This window comes from Camelus bactrianus, chromosome 4 (assembly GCF_048773025.1).
Source record: "Camelus bactrianus isolate YW-2024 breed Bactrian camel chromosome 4, ASM4877302v1, whole genome shotgun sequence".
In the NCBI taxonomy this organism is placed as follows: Eukaryota; Metazoa; Chordata; class Mammalia; order Artiodactyla; family Camelidae; genus Camelus; species Camelus bactrianus.
Genome location: NC_133542.1, coordinates 82,553,143 through 82,567,706, shown reverse-complemented (window position 1 = coordinate 82,567,706; position 14,564 = coordinate 82,553,143).

Genomic DNA, 14,564 nt, shown 5'->3' with positions numbered 1-14,564 from the left:
GCCAGAAGAGAGAAAAATGCCATATGATACCACTTCCATGTGGAATGTAAAACAAAGGCAGAAATGAGCTCAATGACCATAGAGGAACAAAACCACAGACATAGAGAAACCAACTTATGATTAGCAGGGAACGAAGGGGTTGGGAAGTGGTAAATATGGGAACTGGAAAATTGCCCCTCTTGGGGAGTGATGGAAATGGTAGCTATCTTGCTTGTTGTGATGCTTCTCTAGGTGCAGACATCTATGAAAATTCATCAAATACTACATGTGAGATATGTCTAATTTACGGAACAGAAATCGTACCACAATAAAGGTGTTGTAACAAAAAGAGAAGGGCTGCATCGTGTCCTATGTTTCTATGTGTCTTCAGGGAGGCCTCAAGGGGGCGGTGCTGGCCTTCCCGCCATCACGATGACATGAAGCCCGAACAATCCATCGATGGGAAGAAGATAAGAGCCATGGTCCCATGTGGACCCCAAGCTTAGGCATGGTGCATGGGTGACATTTATCGAGAATCCAGCGAGGTCGTGGCCAGAGCTAGAGGCCGGGGCAGCAAACCGGGAGTGGCACTGAGGAGCATCGTGGGGCAGAGGCTGGTCTGGGGGCCCGCAGGCTCCTCCCAGGAGGAGCCTCAGTGTTCGGGAGGTGGCTAACGTGCCTGCTTCGTGTCACCAGCAAGTGATGCCACCTGTGGAAAATCAGCTGGAATCCTGAGCCGGGTCAGCCCTGGGTGATGCGCTAAAGGCTCCTACCGGAGGGGGGGGCGCCAGACGGACAGTGACCCAAGCAAGAGGCTGCTGAGTTTCCGGCCTGTGTTTATCATGCTTTCCGTGTCTCACTGCATCTCAGTGTCACCCGGAGGAATTAGGGCGGCGTTTCTAGGCTGATGGCCTCTTGGTTCCTCATCAGGCTGGCAAGCCCCCCAGCCCTATCTGGCCAGACCTCTGCGAGTGCCTTCCCTTGTTCTAACAAAACCCTTCCCACCCTCGCCTGCGGCGAGCTTTTGTTTTTTAATTGATGGCAATGAGGATACCTTCCAGCCTCCTCAGGCCCTTCCTTAGGGCTTCTGCCCTCAGATCCTGGCAAGGGGGCCCCCCTATCCCCTCCCCGACTCCTCCACACCCCCGCGCTGCCCTGCGTCCTGCACTACATAGGGTCCTTCTGGCCCTGACACTCCCTCTGGCCACACCCTCAACGTGGTGGTTTCAGCAAGGCCATAGGGACACGCCCATTCGATCCACCCCGTGCTCTGGAAACACAGGACCCCGAATGCCCTGCCCCAGCAGCCTTGACCCACTTCTAGTTTCTGCACCGGCTCTCCCCGGAGTTCAGCTTCCCAGGACTCACACAGAGGCCAACGGGAAGCTGTTGGCATGGAGGGTATATACAGAGCCCTGATGGGAGGTCTGAGTGTCATCCTGTGAACATCCAAGGCCCCTTGGGGCATGGGATGGACCCAGCTTTGGGAAGAAAAGGATCAGGCTAGTGGTCAGACTGGGAATCTGCTCTCCCCAAACTATCACTTTCTTTACGGCAACTCCCACGAGTCTGGGAATTCTAAAGTGGAGCCTGGCCTTCCCCCTTAGAATGAATGTGTATGTGTAAAGGCAGGAGTTTAGAACCTACTGCACTTCAAATGTTGACATATGTAGGATGGGAACTCCCAGGTATGCTCTGACCCTCACTTTTAAAGGTCGAGGGCAGTTATGTTGGCTCTGCTGAGACTGCAAGAGGCAAAGACCATCTGCAGAGAGGAGGCATTCCTGCTTCACGCTCCGAAGTCAGGAGCTTCTGAGCGGATGAAACAATGGACCCTGAGACCCTCGACTGTAAGTTGATTTAGAATGCCGCCAAAGGTGTGTGTGACGTGTGTGTGCGTGTGCGCACTCCTGCACCTGGGGACGTGTGTGGTACGTGACAGTGACTTTGCGTGTGTGTGCGCGCCTGAGGACGTGTGTGGTTGTGTGTATGTTATGGGTGTGTGTGTGGCCCATGACTCCATGTGTGTGTGCGTGGGGATGTATGTGGAGCAGAGTCAGTGTGTCTGAGCGTGTGTTTGTTTGTACGTGCATGCTTTAGTTTTAAGAATCGTAGAAGCTGTCCTTTAGAAGTCTGAAGTAGTAAACGTTTGTATGGTGTCCCTCACTGTATAATTCAAAATGAAAGTCATCTTCAATCGGCAGAAATCTGGTCCCCCCGGATTCTGATTTTTTCCCCCCAATATTGATTATGTCTTCATTTTACTGAGGAGGACTGTAGCTTAGAGAAGTTAAGTGACAGCCAAGGGCATGGAGCTCGCGAGCCCAGTGACAGGACGCGTTCCAAGCGGCGGGGCTCCAGAGGCCTGGAGCCCTGCTCACGACCGCGCGGGGCCTCTCGGCCGGGGGAACAGATTCTGATGGGCCGGGGCCAGCGTGCAGGCTGCCCATGCCGCGGACTCTGGAAGTCGGGTGGAGAGTACCAGACAGCAGACGAGGGTAAAGGGCTGCTCAGAAATCAGTTGGCTTCCTAGATCTTCAATGAGAAAAGAGGCTCACTGCCCATCCCCGATCCCTTTGCTGGTGGCTAAAAGGGACCAAGGCCCACGAGAGCGCTTCTGGGAGCTGCTTGCCAAAACCTGGAACAGGACCGCTCACGACTGGCTCTGCAGCAGGAGCAGAGGAAGGAAACGGCGCCACCTGGTGGACATCCTTGGTAGTGGCAGTAGGAGGGCTAGCAGCCTTGGTATGGGGGAGGCAGGACAAGGTCCAAGTGGATGATCGTTTTCACGTGTCTTAAAAATCATTGCTTCATATATTTTATCCATTTTGGGGTTTATTGTAGGGTGGTAGATATGGTCTCCGTTACTCCATCCTAGCTGGATTGATTCATTGTTTTCTTGTTAATTTTCCCTTGAATGATTTGGAAGCTCTATTGTCTTTGAATGAAAATTCTCTCTAAATGTTTATTAATCATTTCTAAGTTCATAAGTTTACATGTAATTGGGCCAGTATTCCTATAACAGTCTCAAGAATGAAATAATCGATTAGATTCTTGTCCTCAATAATGAGAAATTTAGCATATTTTACCTCTCTGCTGTTCCAAACTGTGTTTGTGTGTGTGTGGGAGTGTGTGTCTGCACGTGCACGTGGAGCAGTTACTACTATTTCGACAGTTGCTGTAAGATTGTTACATTTACAATGAAAATAAAGGTATAAAGTTCTTGGATTTAATTGCTCACTACCACTATTTAATCCCATGTCGTCCCCATTTTTGAGTCATTTACTTCTTTCTCAATCAAAGGGACTCATGATTGGCTAATTTTTTTCAAGCGGTGGGCTTGGAACCCTTATCTGTCTATACGCAGCTTTACGTTCTCCTCATCAACAACCCTCAGCCTCAACACTCAACTCTCCGTATCTAGGGCCCCAAGCCTTGTTTGAGAATATGGCATTGTTTCCATCACCAAAAATAAATAAATAAATAAATAAATAAATAAATAAATAAATAAATAAAATAAAATTTTATATTTAAAGTGCTGCCTTTTTACGACTGGGTAGTCTTGCCTGCTGAATTGATATGAATAAAGAACACCTTAAACTTCCTCCTGCTTTTTGCCGTAAGTCGGCTTCATTTGAAGCATGTTTTTATCGTTTCTCAGACGGGCTTCGGCTTTGAACCACTAAACCATCCCCGCACTCTTTTTCTCCATGCTTATTCCTCAAAAAGTGATCTCTCGACCGGAGTAAAGATGCTTCCCGTCAGAGTTGTGTGGCTTCCTGATCCAAAGTCTAAAAGAAGAGAAAAGGAAAAATGCCTGGTTCCGATGGTTCCATTTTGTGAGCTTAGAGATCTAGTTATCCGTGTGGCTGCGGTGGAATCTGTAATATCTTGCCTCAGAGTTTCCTTATTCTGGCTTACTAGTGGAGCCGCATTGGCTGAGGTCACGGCGCTCTGGCCCATGTCAGGATCCCGGTGCTGAGGCAGCCCCTTCCCCACATATCCACCCACTCCTTGTTCTTTTGATCATGCAATTCATGCAAACTGGGTGCCAGCTGTGTGGACCGTGCAGCTGGCGGCCAGGATTGCCCCGCCACGCGACGTGTCCCCAGTCCCTCGGCGCCCCTCACTGCTACCAGCTAGCTCCAGGAAGGGTGCGAGCTGGCTTCCACTGCCGTCCTTCCCCCTTCCTGTCCAGGCGGGCCCTCCATTTGCGCTAGTCGGCCCGAAACCTTCTCTCCTGCGCTGCATACGCTGAAGGAATTCCTCAGCGTTTCCAGCCGCTAGAGGGCGCTCTTCTCCTCTCTTTGGTCCCCTGCAGCGCTTCCAGTGGAAATTTAGGAGGTGGGAAGGGCTTGAGGGTTCTCCGTATCTAGGGGCTCCCGCTCCAGCAGATTCAACCAACTGTGGGTTGAAAATATTCGGGAAAAAACGGAAAGTTTCAAAAAGCAACACCTGAACTTGCCACACACCGGCAACTGCTTACGTAGCATTCACGTTGCCTTACATAGCACGCGTCCTCTAGAGATGACCTCAAGTACACAGGAGGACACGGCGAAAGAGTATGTGACAATGAATGTATGCGTATTTTCATGTATAACTGAAAGATTGTGCTCTGCGATGGGATTCGACACAAAATTGTAAAATGACTATAACTCAAAAAAAAAAATACATGTATGTATGTAAAACATAAAGTACACGGGAGGATCCATGTAACTGCATGTCAGTCCTGTGTCATTTTATAAAAGAGGCGTCAGCATCCATGGATGTTGGCATCTGTGGGGAGTCCTGGAACCAGTGCCCCAGGCTTACCGAGGGATGACTGGAAGCCCAGGCTCCTTATCCCAGCCTGTCATGTCCCCACGTGGTCTGAATCCTGCCTGTACCACACTCCCCTGGTCACTCTCCTCCAGCCCTCCCAGACTGCCCTCTTCTTCTGGAACAGGCCAAGCTCACTGCACTTCATGTCTGACCTCTAGAAATACCCGTTATATTCTGGGCACGGCTCTGCTTCGGTAAGACGGGCTGCATTGCCACTAGAGAAGACAGGATGCAGGGTCCTTAGAAAACTACAAATAGACTTACCTTATGATCCAGTCTTCCCACGCCTGGGGATATGTCAGGAGAAAACTCTAATTCAAACTCTCACATTCACCTCAGTGCTCACAGCAGCCCTCTTTATAATAGCCAGGACGTGGAACCAAACCAAAAGTCCACCTACTGGGGACTGGATAAAGAAGTAGTGGTCTATTTAAGCCGTGGAATACTACTCAGCCATGAAAAAGATGAAACGTGTCTTTCGTTGCAACATAGATGGACACAGAGAGAGTCATTCTGAGTGAAGTAAGCCAGAAGAGAGAAAAATGCCATATGATACCACTTCCATGTGGAATGTAAAACAAAGGCAGAAATGAGCTCAATGACCATAGAGGAACAAAACCACAGACATAGAGAAACCAACTTATGATTAGCAGGGAACGAAGGGGTTGGGAAGTGGTAAATATGGGAACTGGAAAATTGCCCCTCTTGGGGAGTGATGGAAATGGTAGCTATCTTGCTTGTTGTGATGCTTCTCTAGGTGCAGACATCTATGAAAATTCATCAAATACTACATGTGAGATATGTCTAATTTACGGAACAGAAATCGTACCACAATAAAGGTGTTGTAACAAAAAGAGAAGGGCTGCATCGTGTCCTATGTTTCTATGTGTCTTCAGGGAGGCCTCAAGGGGGCGGTGCTGGCCTTCCCGCCATCACGATGACATGAAGCCCGAACAATCCATCGATGGGAAGAAGATAAGAGCCATGGTCCCATGTGGACCCCAAGCTTAGGCATGGTGCATGGGTGACATTTATCGAGAATCCAGCGAGGTCGTGGCCAGAGCTAGAGGCCGGGGCAGCAAACCGGGAGTGGCACTGAGGAGCATCGTGGGGCAGAGGCTGGTCTGGGGGCCCGCAGGCTCCTCCCAGGAGGAGCCTCAGTGTTCGGGAGGTGGCTAACGTGCCTGCTTCGTGTCACCAGCAAGTGATGCCACCTGTGGAAAATCAGCTGGAATCCTGAGCCGGGTCAGCCCTGGGTGATGCGCTAAAGGCTCCTACCGGAGGGGGGGGCGCCAGACGGACAGTGACCCAAGCAAGAGGCTGCTGAGTTTCCGGCCTGTGTTTATCATGCTTTCCGTGTCTCACTGCATCTCAGTGTCACCCGGAGGAATTAGGGCGGCGTTTCTAGGCTGATGGCCTCTTGGTTCCTCATCAGGCTGGCAAGCCCCCCAGCCCTATCTGGCCAGACCTCTGCGAGTGCCTTCCCTTGTTCTAACAAAACCCTTCCCACCCTCGCCTGCGGCGAGCTTTTGTTTTTTAATTGATGGCAATGAGGATACCTTCCAGCCTCCTCAGGCCCTTCCTTAGGGCTTCTGCCCTCAGATCCTGGCAAGGGGGCCCCCCTATCCCCTCCCCGACTCCTCCACACCCCCGCGCTGCCCTGCGTCCTGCACTACATAGGGTCCTTCTGGCCCTGACACTCCCTCTGGCCACACCCTCAACGTGGTGGTTTCAGCAAGGCCATAGGGACACGCCCATTCGATCCACCCCGTGCTCTGGAAACACAGGACCCCGAATGCCCTGCCCCAGCAGCCTTGACCCACTTCTAGTTTCTGCACCGGCTCTCCCCGGAGTTCAGCTTCCCAGGACTCACACAGAGGCCAACGGGAAGCTGTTGGCATGGAGGGTATATACAGAGCCCTGATGGGAGGTCTGAGTGTCATCCTGTGAACATCCAAGGCCCCTTGGGGCATGGGATGGACCCAGCTTTGGGAAGAAAAGGATCAGGCTAGTGGTCAGACTGGGAATCTGCTCTCCCCAAACTATCACTTTCTTTACGGCAACTCCCACGAGTCTGGGAATTCTAAAGTGGAGCCTGGCCTTCCCCCTTAGAATGAATGTGTATGTGTAAAGGCAGGAGTTTAGAACCTACTGCACTTCAAATGTTGACATATGTAGGATGGGAACTCCCAGGTATGCTCTGACCCTCACTTTTAAAGGTCGAGGGCAGTTATGTTGGCTCTGCTGAGACTGCAAGAGGCAAAGACCATCTGCAGAGAGGAGGCATTCCTGCTTCACGCTCCGAAGTCAGGAGCTTCTGAGCGGATGAAACAATGGACCCTGAGACCCTCGACTGTAAGTTGATTTAGAATGCCGCCAAAGGTGTGTGTGACGTGTGTGTGCGTGTGCGCACTCCTGCACCTGGGGACGTGTGTGGTACGTGACAGTGACTTTGCGTGTGTGTGCGCGCCTGAGGACGTGTGTGGTTGTGTGTATGTTATGGGTGTGTGTGTGGCCCATGACTCCATGTGTGTGTGCGTGGGGATGTATGTGGAGCAGAGTCAGTGTGTCTGAGCGTGTGTTTGTTTGTACGTGCATGCTTTAGTTTTAAGAATCGTAGAAGCTGTCCTTTAGAAGTCTGAAGTAGTAAACGTTTGTATGGTGTCCCTCACTGTATAATTCAAAATGAAAGTCATCTTCAATCGGCAGAAATCTGGTCCCCCCGGATTCTGATTTTTTCCCCCCAATATTGATTATGTCTTCATTTTACTGAGGAGGACTGTAGCTTAGAGAAGTTAAGTGACAGCCAAGGGCATGGAGCTCGCGAGCCCAGTGACAGGACGCGTTCCAAGCGGCGGGGCTCCAGAGGCCTGGAGCCCTGCTCACGACCGCGCGGGGCCTCTCGGCCGGGGGAACAGATTCTGATGGGCCGGGGCCAGCGTGCAGGCTGCCCATGCCGCGGACTCTGGAAGTCGGGTGGAGAGTACCAGACAGCAGACGAGGGTAAAGGGCTGCTCAGAAATCAGTTGGCTTCCTAGATCTTCAATGAGAAAAGAGGCTCACTGCCCATCCCCGATCCCTTTGCTGGTGGCTAAAAGGGACCAAGGCCCACGAGAGCGCTTCTGGGAGCTGCTTGCCAAAACCTGGAACAGGACCGCTCACGACTGGCTCTGCAGCAGGAGCAGAGGAAGGAAACGGCGCCACCTGGTGGACATCCTTGGTAGTGGCAGTAGGAGGGCTAGCAGCCTTGGTATGGGGGAGGCAGGACAAGGTCCAAGTGGATGATCGTTTTCACGTGTCTTAAAAATCATTGCTTCATATATTTTATCCATTTTGGGGTTTATTGTAGGGTGGTAGATATGGTCTCCGTTACTCCATCCTAGCTGGATTGATTCATTGTTTTCTTGTTAATTTTCCCTTGAATGATTTGGAAGCTCTATTGTCTTTGAATGAAAATTCTCTCTAAATGTTTATTAATCATTTCTAAGTTCATAAGTTTACATGTAATTGGGCCAGTATTCCTATAACAGTCTCAAGAATGAAATAATCGATTAGATTCTTGTCCTCAATAATGAGAAATTTAGCATATTTTACCTCTCTGCTGTTCCAAACTGTGTTTGTGTGTGTGTGGGAGTGTGTGTCTGCACGTGCACGTGGAGCAGTTACTACTATTTCGACAGTTGCTGTAAGATTGTTACATTTACAATGAAAATAAAGGTATAAAGTTCTTGGATTTAATTGCTCACTACCACTATTTAATCCCATGTCGTCCCCATTTTTGAGTCATTTACTTCTTTCTCAATCAAAGGGACTCATGATTGGCTAATTTTTTTCAAGCGGTGGGCTTGGAACCCTTATCTGTCTATACGCAGCTTTACGTTCTCCTCATCAACAACCCTCAGCCTCAACACTCAACTCTCCGTATCTAGGGCCCCAAGCCTTGTTTGAGAATATGGCATTGTTTCCATCACCAAAAATAAATAAATAAATAAATAAATAAATAAATAAATAAATAAAATAAAATTTTATATTTAAAGTGCTGCCTTTTTACGACTGGGTAGTCTTGCCTGCTGAATTGATATGAATAAAGAACACCTTAAACTTCCTCCTGCTTTTTGCCGTAAGTCGGCTTCATTTGAAGCATGTTTTTATCGTTTCTCAGACGGGCTTCGGCTTTGAACCACTAAACCATCCCCGCACTCTTTTTCTCCATGCTTATTCCTCAAAAAGTGATCTCTCGACCGGAGTAAAGATGCTTCCCGTCAGAGTTGTGTGGCTTCCTGATCCAAAGTCTAAAAGAAGAGAAAAGGAAAAATGCCTGGTTCCGATGGTTCCATTTTGTGAGCTTAGAGATCTAGTTATCCGTGTGGCTGCGGTGGAATCTGTAATATCTTGCCTCAGAGTTTCCTTATTCTGGCTTACTAGTGGAGCCGCATTGGCTGAGGTCACGGCGCTCTGGCCCATGTCAGGATCCCGGTGCTGAGGCAGCCCCTTCCCCACATATCCACCCACTCCTTGTTCTTTTGATCATGCAATTCATGCAAACTGGGTGCCAGCTGTGTGGACCGTGCAGCTGGCGGCCAGGATTGCCCCGCCACGCGACGTGTCCCCAGTCCCTCGGCGCCCCTCACTGCTACCAGCTAGCTCCAGGAAGGGTGCGAGCTGGCTTCCACTGCCGTCCTTCCCCCTTCCTGTCCAGGCGGGCCCTCCATTTGCGCTAGTCGGCCCGAAACCTTCTCTCCTGCGCTGCATACGCTGAAGGAATTCCTCAGCGTTTCCAGCCGCTAGAGGGCGCTCTTCTCCTCTCTTTGGTCCCCTGCAGCGCTTCCAGTGGAAATTTAGGAGGTGGGAAGGGCTTGAGGGTTCTCCGTATCTAGGGGCTCCCGCTCCAGCAGATTCAACCAACTGTGGGTTGAAAATATTCGGGAAAAAACGGAAAGTTTCAAAAAGCAACACCTGAACTTGCCACACACCGGCAACTGCTTACGTAGCATTCACGTTGCCTTACATAGCACGCGTCCTCTAGAGATGACCTCAAGTACACAGGAGGACACGGCGAAAGAGTATGTGACAATGAATGTATGCGTATTTTCATGTATAACTGAAAGATTGTGCTCTGCGATGGGATTCGACACAAAATTGTAAAATGACTATAACTCAAAAAAAAAAATACATGTATGTATGTAAAACATAAAGTACACGGGAGGATCCATGTAACTGCATGTCAGTCCTGTGTCATTTTATAAAAGAGGCGTCAGCATCCATGGATGTTGGCATCTGTGGGGAGTCCTGGAACCAGTGCCCCAGGCTTACCGAGGGATGACTGGAAGCCCAGGCTCCTTATCCCAGCCTGTCATGTCCCCACGTGGTCTGAATCCTGCCTGTACCACACTCCCCTGGTCACTCTCCTCCAGCCCTCCCAGACTGCCCTCTTCTTCTGGAACAGGCCAAGCTCACTGCACTTCATGTCTGACCTCTAGAAATACCCGTTATATTCTGGGCACGGCTCTGCTTCGGTAAGACGGGCTGCATTGCCACTAGAGAAGACAGGATGCAGGGTCCTTAGAAAACTACAAATAGACTTACCTTATGATCCAGTCTTCCCACGCCTGGGGATATGTCAGGAGAAAACTCTAATTCAAACTCTCACATTCACCTCAGTGCTCACAGCAGCCCTCTTTATAATAGCCAGGACGTGGAACCAAACCAAAAGTCCACCTACTGGGGACTGGATAAAGAAGTAGTGGTCTATTTAAGCCGTGGAATACTACTCAGCCATGAAAAAGATGAAACGTGTCTTTCGTTGCAACATAGATGGACACAGAGAGAGTCATTCTGAGTGAAGTAAGCCAGAAGAGAGAAAAATGCCATATGATACCACTTCCATGTGGAATGTAAAACAAAGGCAGAAATGAGCTCAATGACCATAGAGGAACAAAACCACAGACATAGAGAAACCAACTTATGATTAGCAGGGAACGAAGGGGTTGGGAAGTGGTAAATATGGGAACTGGAAAATTGCCCCTCTTGGGGAGTGATGGAAATGGTAGCTATCTTGCTTGTTGTGATGCTTCTCTAGGTGCAGACATCTATGAAAATTCATCAAATACTACATGTGAGATATGTCTAATTTACGGAACAGAAATCGTACCACAATAAAGGTGTTGTAACAAAAAGAGAAGGGCTGCATCGTGTCCTATGTTTCTATGTGTCTTCAGGGAGGCCTCAAGGGGGCGGTGCTGGCCTTCCCGCCATCACGATGACATGAAGCCCGAACAATCCATCGATGGGAAGAAGATAAGAGCCATGGTCCCATGTGGACCCCAAGCTTAGGCATGGTGCATGGGTGACATTTATCGAGAATCCAGCGAGGTCGTGGCCAGAGCTAGAGGCCGGGGCAGCAAACCGGGAGTGGCACTGAGGAGCATCGTGGGGCAGAGGCTGGTCTGGGGGCCCGCAGGCTCCTCCCAGGAGGAGCCTCAGTGTTCGGGAGGTGGCTAACGTGCCTGCTTCGTGTCACCAGCAAGTGATGCCACCTGTGGAAAATCAGCTGGAATCCTGAGCCGGGTCAGCCCTGGGTGATGCGCTAAAGGCTCCTACCGGAGGGGGGGGGCGCCAGACGGACAGTGACCCAAGCAAGAGGCTGCTGAGTTTCCGGCCTGTGTTTATCATGCTTTCCGTGTCTCACTGCATCTCAGTGTCACCCGGAGGAATTAGGGCGGCGTTTCTAGGCTGATGGCCTCTTGGTTCCTCATCAGGCTGGCAAGCCCCCCAGCCCTATCTGGCCAGACCTCTGCGAGTGCCTTCCCTTGTTCTAACAAAACCCTTCCCACCCTCGCCTGCGGCGAGCTTTTGTTTTTTAATTGATGGCAATGAGGATACCTTCCAGCCTCCTCAGGCCCTTCCTTAGGGCTTCTGCCCTCAGATCCTGGCAAGGGGGCCCCCCTATCCCCTCCCCGACTCCTCCACACCCCCGCGCTGCCCTGCGTCCTGCACTACATAGGGTCCTTCTGGCCCTGACACTCCCTCTGGCCACACCCTCAACGTGGTGGTTTCAGCAAGGCCATAGGGACACGCCCATTCGATCCACCCCGTGCTCTGGAAACACAGGACCCCGAATGCCCTGCCCCAGCAGCCTTGACCCACTTCTAGTTTCTGCACCGGCTCTCCCCGGAGTTCAGCTTCCCAGGACTCACACAGAGGCCAACGGGAAGCTGTTGGCATGGAGGGTATATACAGAGCCCTGATGGGAGGTCTGAGTGTCATCCTGTGAACATCCAAGGCCCCTTGGGGCATGGGATGGACCCAGCTTTGGGAAGAAAAGGATCAGGCTAGTGGTCAGACTGGGAATCTGCTCTCCCCAAACTATCACTTTCTTTACGGCAACTCCCACGAGTCTGGGAATTCTAAAGTGGAGCCTGGCCTTCCCCCTTAGAATGAATGTGTATGTGTAAAGGCAGGAGTTTAGAACCTACTGCACTTCAAATGTTGACATATGTAGGATGGGAACTCCCAGGTATGCTCTGACCCTCACTTTTAAAGGTCGAGGGCAGTTATGTTGGCTCTGCTGAGACTGCAAGAGGCAAAGACCATCTGCAGAGAGGAGGCATTCCTGCTTCACGCTCCGAAGTCAGGAGCTTCTGAGCGGATGAAACAATGGACCCTGAGACCCTCGACTGTAAGTTGATTTAGAATGCCGCCAAAGGTGTGTGTGACGTGTGTGTGCGTGTGCGCACTCCTGCACCTGGGGACGTGTGTGGTACGTGACAGTGACTTTGCGTGTGTGTGCGCGCCTGAGGACGTGTGTGGTTGTGTGTATGTTATGGGTGTGTGTGTGGCCCATGACTCCATGTGTGTGTGCGTGGGGATGTATGTGGAGCAGAGTCAGTGTGTCTGAGCGTGTGTTTGTTTGTACGTGCATGCTTTAGTTTTAAGAATCGTAGAAGCTGTCCTTTAGAAGTCTGAAGTAGTAAACGTTTGTATGGTGTCCCTCACTGTATAATTCAAAATGAAAGTCATCTTCAATCGGCAGAAATCTGGTCCCCCCGGATTCTGATTTTTTCCCCCCAATATTGATTATGTCTTCATTTTACTGAGGAGGACTGTAGCTTAGAGAAGTTAAGTGACAGCCAAGGGCATGGAGCTCGCGAGCCCAGTGACAGGACGCGTTCCAAGCGGCGGGGCTCCAGAGGCCTGGAGCCCTGCTCACGACCGCGCGGGGCCTCTCGGCCGGGGGAACAGATTCTGATGGGCCGGGGCCAGCGTGCAGGCTGCCCATGCCGCGGACTCTGGAAGTCGGGTGGAGAGTACCAGACAGCAGACGAGGGTAAAGGGCTGCTCAGAAATCAGTTGGCTTCCTAGATCTTCAATGAGAAAAGAGGCTCACTGCCCATCCCCGATCCCTTTGCTGGTGGCTAAAAGGGACCAAGGCCCACGAGAGCGCTTCTGGGAGCTGCTTGCCAAAACCTGGAACAGGACCGCTCACGACTGGCTCTGCAGCAGGAGCAGAGGAAGGAAACGGCGCCACCTGGTGGACATCCTTGGTAGTGGCAGTAGGAGGGCTAGCAGCCTTGGTATGGGGGAGGCAGGACAAGGTCCAAGTGGATGATCGTTTTCACGTGTCTTAAAAATCATTGCTTCATATATTTTATCCATTTTGGGGTTTATTGTAGGGTGGTAGATATGGTCTCCGTTACTCCATCCTAGCTGGATTGATTCATTGTTTTCTTGTTAATTTTCCCTTGAATGATTTGGAAGCTCTATTGTCTTTGAATGAAAATTCTCTCTAAATGTTTATTAATCATTTCTAAGTTCATAAGTTTACATGTAATTGGGCCAGTATTCCTATAACAGTCTCAAGAATGAAATAATCGATTAGATTCTTGTCCTCAATAATGAGAAATTTAGCATATTTTACCTCTCTGCTGTTCCAAACTGTGTTTGTGTGTGTGTGGGAGTGTGTGTCTGCACGTGCACGTGGAGCAGTTACTACTATTTCGACAGTTGCTGTAAGATTGTTACATTTACAATGAAAATAAAGGTATAAAGTTCTTGGATTTAATTGCTCACTACCACTATTTAATCCCATGTCGTCCCCATTTTTGAGTCATTTACTTCTTTCTCAATCAAAGGGACTCATGATTGGCTAATTTTTTTCAAGCGGTGGGCTTGGAACCCTTATCTGTCTATACGCAGCTTTACGTTCTCCTCATCAACAACCCTCAGCCTCAACACTCAACTCTCCGTATCTAGGGCCCCAAGCCTTGTTTGAGAATATGGCATTGTTTCCATCACCAAAAATAAATAAATAAATAAATAAATAAATAAATAAATAAATAAAATAAAATTTTATATTTAAAGTGCTGCCTTTTTACGACTGGGTAGTCTTGCCTGCTGAATTGATATGAATAAAGAACACCTTAAACTTCCTCCTGCTTTTTGCCGTAAGTCGGCTTCATTTGAAGCATGTTTTTATCGTTTCTCAGACGGGCTTCGGCTTTGAACCACTAAACCATCCCCGCACTCTTTTTCTCCATGCTTATTCCTCAAAAAGTGATCTCTCGACCGGAGTAAAGATGCTTCCCGTCAGAGTTGTGTGGCTTCCTGATCCAAAGTCTAAAAGAAGAGAAAAGGAAAAATGCCTGGTTCCGATGGTTCCATTTTGTGAGCTTAGAGATCTAGTTATCCGTGTGGCTGCGGTGGAATCTGTAATATCTTGCCTCAGAGTTTCCTTATTCTGGCTTACTAGTGGAGCCGCATTGGCT